Source organism: Chiloscyllium plagiosum, chromosome 3 (assembly GCF_004010195.1).
Source record: "Chiloscyllium plagiosum isolate BGI_BamShark_2017 chromosome 3, ASM401019v2, whole genome shotgun sequence".
Classification (NCBI taxonomy): domain Eukaryota; kingdom Metazoa; phylum Chordata; class Chondrichthyes; order Orectolobiformes; family Hemiscylliidae; genus Chiloscyllium; species Chiloscyllium plagiosum.
Genome location: NC_057712.1, coordinates 49258697 through 49266126, shown reverse-complemented (window position 1 = coordinate 49266126; position 7430 = coordinate 49258697). Strand labels below are relative to the sequence as shown.

Here is a 7430-nt window from a genome sequence, read left to right as displayed (position 1 = left end):
GAGGAAAAGGTGGGGGGTGGTGCCAGTGTAGTTGCGGAAGATGGACTGTTCCACATATCCGACGAAGAGGCAGGCATAGCTGGGGCCCATGCGGGTGCCCATGGCTACTCCTTTGGTTTGGAGGAAGTGGGTGGATTGGAAAGAGAAGTTGTTCAGACTGAGGACCAGTTCAGTCAGTCAAAGGCGGGTGTCAGTGGAAGGGTACTGGTTGGGTCGGTGGGAGAGGACGAAGCGGAGGGCTTGGAGGCCTTCGTGATGGGGGTGGAAGTGTATAGGGACTGGATGTCCATCGTGAAGATAAGGCATTGGGAGACAGGGAAGCAAAAATCATGGAGGAGGTGGAAGGTATGGGTGGTGTCCCGAACATAGGTGGGGAGTTCTCCCACTGTCCAAAGATGTGGACGTTAGGTAGAATGACCATGCTACATTGCCCATTGTGTCCAGAAATGTGCAGGCCAGGTGGATTAGCCATGGGAAAAGTAGGGTTACAGGTTTGGGGTGCTTTTGGGCGGCATGGTCTTTAATGGATCAGTGTGGACTTGATGGGCCAAATAGCCTGCTCCCATACTTTAGTGATTCTATGAAGTCAGACGTGTTAGCGCAATGTTGAGCAACATTCATGACTCCGCAGAAACTGAAGCAGCTGTCGTCCAAATGCAGGAAGACATGTGCAATATCCAAGTTTGGGCTGACAAAGCGCAAGTAACATTTGCACTGAACAAGTGCTAAGTAATGACAATCTCCAATAAGAGAATTTAATCATCACTCTATAAAATTCAATGGAGTCACCACTATTGACTCTCCCATGACCAATATCTTAGTGGTTACCATTGAACAGAAATTGAACTTGACTAGCTAAATAATTGTAGTGGCCACAAGATCAAGTCAGAGGCTTGGAATCTTGTAGCAAGTAACTGACCTCCTGCCTCACCAAAGCCTGTCCTCCATTTACAAGGCACACGTCAGGAATGTGATGGATCCACTTGCCTGGATAAGAGCAGCTTCAAAAACATTCAAGAAGCTTGAAAGCATCCAGAACAAAATTTCATATTTGAATGTTACCACATCCACATTCATTGATACCACCACAGATGCTCAGTCGCAGCCATGTGTAGCATCTACAAGATGCAATGCAAAAAATCATCAAGGCTTCTTTGAGCATCTTCCAATCCCACAACCACTGCCATTTAGAATAAAACAAGGAGCAGGTACAATGGGAACACACACACCCATCCAAACCACTTAACTTCCAGACTTCAAAATATATCTCTGTTCCATCAATATCACTGGGTTAAAATCCTGCTCCTCCCTCCCTAACAGGACTGTGGATTAGTTGCACTAAATGGACTGCAGCAGTTCAAGCAGATAGCTCATCTCCACCTTTAAGGGCAACTTGGGATGAGCAACGAATAGTCTTCCTGTCAACAACACCCACATCCTATGACCGAATTTGTTTTATGAAAAGCCTCCCACTCGGAGCCCTCCTCCTTTCCCACCCCATGCCCTCTGTGTGCAGCTTGTCCTCTCAGTTCCTTCTGCTTCCATCACATCAGTCCAAAGGGAGCTGCACAGAGTGGGCGCATAGCCAATCAGAGTTCCATGGCTGGGAACATGGAGCAAGTGAGAATCCAGTTGCTGATTTTAGTTTCATATACTTGCAAGTAATTTGTGAGACAGGTAAACAGATAATTTAATCTTCCTACAAATTCAACTAAATTTCCATTGGTGGGAAAGATATTGGAAACACAAGATAAAACCTTTTTGTGTAATTGAAGTTTAGCATCTGGCGTGCATTGCTGAGGTGTGTGCTGGAGGTGAGTCAGTCTCGTGAAGTGTACATCAGACTTCATGTGGGAACTCCAAAGTGTTTTTTTGTATGGCCACATATACAGAAAATTGCATCAGGTCAGACTACTTGAGCTCAGGGTCGCAGACCTTCAACAGCATTTGGGGTCATGAGGCTGAGAGATATATGGAGAGCATGTTTCTTTGAGGTAGTCACTGCATAGCTTAGGGGAGGGAATGGGTGTTCACTGCGCATTGAGGAAGATTAAGCAGGCAATGAAGGAATCCAACCAGTGCATCTTGCTCTCCAAAGATTCTGAATTCTGGTAAGAGTTATGGTTCCTCTGGGAAATGCACCTAGAGCCAGGTTCATGATAACTTGGTTGGCAGAGTTGCACAGTGAGCCAGAAGGAAGGTTATAAAACAGCAGTGACGGGGAATTTTAGAGTGGGAGCAGACATTTCTTTTGATGCAGTCCTGGATCCATGGTGGGCTTGGTGTCTCCCTGGTGCTAATTTCAAGGATGTCATTGAGCAGCTACTGAGCACACTAAACAGGGAAGTCATTCAGACAGAAACCAACTGTGCATATCAATTTCAGCAGTACAGGTAGAGAGAAGGTGCCTTGAGTATGTGGTTAAATGCTGTGAGTATGTGATGGGAGAGCTGATAAAGAAAAGAAGGTCTTTGGAGTCCTGGCAGATGGAATACAATGTGGAAAACTGTGAGGTTATACACTTTGGGAGGAAGAATAGAGGCATAGACTATTTTCTAAATTGGGAAGAGCTTCAGAAGCTGAAGCACAAAGGGACTTAGGATTCCTCGTTCAGGATTCACTTAAGGTTAGTGTGCAGTTTCAATTGGCAGTTAGGAAGGCAAGTGCAATGTTAGCATTAATTTCAAGAGGACTAGAATATAAGAACAGGGATGTGCTGCTGAGGCTGTATTAGACTCTGGCCAGAGCACATTTGGAATATTGTGATCAGTTTTGGGTTTTTATCTAAGGAAAGATGGGTTGGCGTTGGTTGCGGCCCAGAGGAGCTTTACAAAAATGATCTCTGGGATAAGGAGCTTGTTGTATGAGGAACAATTGAGAACTCTGGGTCAATACTTAATGGAGTTTAGAACAATGGGGGGAGTGAAATTTTATTGAAACTTACTGAATGCTGAGGGGCCTAGACAGAGTGGATGTAGAGAAGATGCTTCCACTAGTAGGAGAAACTAGACTCAAAGATACAGCCTCACAGCGAAGGAATCATACTTTATAACTGTGATGAGGAATTTCTTCAACCAGAGAATAGTTTATCTGCGGAACTCATTGCCATAGAAGGCTGTGGAGGCCAATCCTTGAATGTATTTAAGACAGAGATAGATGGGTTCTTAATTAGCAAGGTGATCTTGGAAGCAAGCAGGATAGTGACTAATGAAACATATCAGCCATGATCAAATGGCAGAATAGACTTGTTGGGCCAAATGACCTAATATCTTATGGCCTTATGATATTCAAGAAGGTTGATGAGATGCAATCTCTTATTGCAAGAAGAATTGAACATAAAAGAAAAATGTTATGTTTCAGTTATACAGGGTATTGGCAAAACCACATCTCGAGTACTGTGTGCAACTTTTGTCTTGTAACTTAAAAAAGATGTAAATGCATGGGAGGTGGTTCAGAGAAGGTTTACCAGGTTGATCTCTGAAATCAGTGGATTGTCTTATGGGGATAGGTTGGTTTGGCTGGGCATATTTCCACAGATATTTAGAAGTATTAGGGTTGACTTGATTGAAGTGTATAAGATTCTGAATTGTCCTGACAAGGTGAATGTTGAAAGGATGCTTCCTTTTATGGGTCTGTCCAGAATGAGGGGGTACTGTTCAAAGATTAGGAGTCATTCTCTCAAATTAGAGATGAAGACTTTTGCTTTGTCTTGGAGTGTTTACATTTGGTCTCACCAAAGTGCTGTGAAGTTGAAATTTTCAAAATTTAATTAGAGAAATGCCAATTTTATGAAGTGTAATTTCATGGAAATGGACTTTAATTAACAACTTGAAGATTGATCAGCATCAGAAGTCTAAGACAAATTCAAAGATGGGATAAAGATGATTCAGAACAAAGATATTGACACAAAGAAGTAGCATGGGGTTCCTAAATTCAGACCTTCCCACATGTCAACAATCACAGTAACAGTCTGATTAACTCAACTGAAAATGTTAGAGGTATCACAAGATGGGATGATGCGGATAACATGTTTAATGTTTTCTTCAAAGATTTTGACAAGATCAAATCAGAAAATTAAGATCCTGTAGACTTCAATGGGAAATGGAAGTTTGATCCACAGTTGTCTCAGTAACAGGAAGCAAAAAGACAATGATGGATGGGTATTTGTGAGCCTGGAAGTCTATTCCAATGGGGTAGCACAGGAGTCAGCATTGCGTTCCAACAGAGTTGTGGTACATGTCAATGGTTTAGACTTACATGCCAAGGGAAAAGAATGAGAAACTTGCATAAATTACAAAAACTGGCCATGTGGTTGTTAGCAAGGAAGGAAGCTGCAGATTTTAGGAAAATATGAATGGACTGAGAGCAGAGAAGTGACTAATGAAATTCAGTGTGGAACATGTGGTGATGTATTTAGGAGGTCAAACAAAGCAAGGAACATACCATACATGGTAGCATACTGAGCAGTGTAAAGAGATCTTGGACCATATGTCCCTAGACCCCTGAAGATAACAGGATAGGTGGGGGATAAGGTGGTTAAGAAGTCATATGAGACATTGTTGAGATATAGATTACAAGACCAGGGAGTTTATGGTAGAAGTGTAGAAAACACTTGTTAGGTGATTGCGTGATCTGGTCATTCTATTAGCTGAAGGATTCGATTGCTCTAGAGAATACGTCTGATGACTTACTCATAAATCACATGTAAGAAAGGATTGGATAAGTTCCAAGGTATATAAAATGATGAAGGATCAAGCTGAGGTGGATAAGAAGAACTTTATTCTCTTTGCAGAGAGATTAGTGACCAAGGTAGACATTGACTCAATGTTCACCCAGGGTCCAGAGCACGCTACCTGAAAGAAGAACAGAGGTATGATTTTTAAAACAAAAAAGTCACATATGTACTTATGTGTGTAACCTACAGAGCAAGCATTGAAAGGTAAGATGAGGTTGGATAGCTGTCTGGGTTAGCAGAGAAATAGTGGGCTGAAAAAACCCCTTTCATAACTCCTGTTTTCTATGCTTTCTTAGACAACAGACAATAGGTGCAGGAGCAGGCCATTCTGCCCTTCGAGCCTGCACCACCATTCAATATGATCATGGCTGATCATCCTTAATCAGTATCCTGTTCCTGCCTTATAATAGACAAGTGTGGAATCAAACCCAGGTCATTGGTGTTCTAAGGCAGTATTGCTAGTCACTTTGCCACCTACCGACCATCAGAGAAAGTGACTGTTTTCATGTTTCAATGTACATCTCCACAATTGGGAGCAAATAGTGTATTCTGCTCAGCATCACTCCTGGGAGACTTTACCAACATTTTTGAAATCCTCCAATTATTTAGTGCTCCCATAAACTCAAATAAGGCATTTAAAAGTAATCAGTAACTAGGCTGAAGATCATCCTTTTAAACACCACTGATGTCTTAAAAAATGCGCACTCAGACATACATATTAAATAGTGAGCAGGGTTTAAAATGGCAGTTCTGATGTCAAGTCAGTAAATCTCCAGTGCATGCACATGACACCCACACTCTCACTCTTAACAGCCACTGAATAAGCTTACTCAGCTCCCCCCACATAAAATGTTAGCTTTTCCTGTTTCAAAAGGTCACTGACATATCAGGAACAGTAAGTGTAAATATATTGAAGGAATTGTTCAAAGTGACTGTGCTTAAATGCACCTGAAATTCTCAGTCTGTGATCATGCAGCAGCTCAGTTTAAATAAAACATTACACCAAACTTTACACTTGAGCCTCAACCAAGGTAACTTCAAATGGAGATAAACTCACAAACAGCCAGAATCTAATTGATTGACATGAAAAGGGCTGAATGGCCTATTTCTATTGCCATGCTCCAATGTTTAATTCAACTTCATCATGTGTTTCGAATTATGGCCTCTTACATATCATCAAGTTACATTAGCAGCCAAGCATTCAGCTACCCTGGCCCAAAATACAGGAAAATCTCCCTCACTTAAAAACACTCCATCTACCTGATACAAACAGAAAGTGTCTCATTTGCCCCAAATAACCAGTCCCTCCAAACATAACAGAAAAATACTGCAGCTTCCGAAATGTGAAACACTTGAAACAGTCAGGCAGTATCTGTGAATTGAGAGAAAGAATTAACGTTCCAGCTCCTGATGGAAAGTCATGATTTAAATGTTAACTTTTAAATGTTTCATTTCCCCAAATGTTACCTTGAGCATTTTTTGTTTGGTTTTAATTTAGCAAATCCCTTGGCCTGGCCCATTTTAAACAGCAAGTTTATCCAGCTGAAGCACTTGCAACAGGAAGTTTCTACCCAAGTATGTTATAAACAGCAGCTTCATCAGTCAAGCTGAAAAAGTTGAATCAGATAACATGCTAGTTCAATTTCTAGATGTTGTCCGACAATTAAAGCAACAATTGGGAACTACCCCCAGAGGTCATGTGAAATGGTATCCAGCTGTGAATGAGTTGAAAACACAGAGAACATGTAAAACAAAGGCAGAAGATACCATTCAATCTCTCATGCCAAATTCACCATTCACTTCATTCACACCTGAGCTGTACCTTTACTGCATCAAGCTGCCTTGAATCTTTGAGGTTCTTGTGGTGCATGCTCGTGCCGCTATTTCTGAGCCATGAGGTCTGGATTCAAGTCCCACTTGCTCCGAGGTGAGTAATAACATCTCCGAACAAAATGGTTTGAAAATATATCAGAGTGCTCTTGACAAGCAGTGGTATTTTCCCTGCCTCTGGTCGAGGAGGCTTGGATTTAAGCCTCACCTCCTCCAGCAATGTTCAAATGTGGACAATATATTTTGCCTTGAACTCCTTGTACGTTTGCTCAACAAAAAGCTCAAATTTCAATTTTTGAAATGTTCAATTGACTTTAGCTTTAGCAAGCCTTTGACAGGGAGAATATTCCAGACATCACCTTGAAGAACCTAGCCTGAATTTTGCAGATTCTTCCCTTGCCCTGGACTCTCCCAGCAGACAGTCTATGTGCCCACTGAATCTTTTAATCATCTTTAATACCTCAGTAATATAATTGTTTGTATTTTTTAATCAAACTGTTCAGAGATATCACTACACACTTCTCGAGCAGGTGGGATTTAAACCCTGGTCTCCTGTTCCAGAGTTAGGGACACTATCACTGTTCTACAACAGCCCCATTTCATTGCTATCTTTAATATTCAGTTGAATACAAACATAGTCCATTTAACCATAAACTTCAGGAGTTAACCCTTGTTGTTCCTGTATTTATTTGTTGCTAAATTTAAATAACCTATTTGCTATCTAGCTTCTTGAATGATTGTCACTGCTATGATTGAACAACGCATCAGAAAATAAATTGATCACTGTACTTTCTATGAACACTGTTATGCTCTTTCACAAGTGTTGACCTGTCATTGTTTAATAAACGAGGGTGATTTTAAGTAT

General features: G+C 41.3%; 1 protein-coding gene across 10 annotated transcripts in view; it reads right to left on the bottom strand.

The window, feature by feature from the left end:
- Positions 1–7430, bottom strand: part of adgrb3 (adhesion G protein-coupled receptor B3) — an 814402-nt gene that overhangs the window by 410829 nt on the left and 396143 nt on the right. The window lies entirely within an intron of this gene.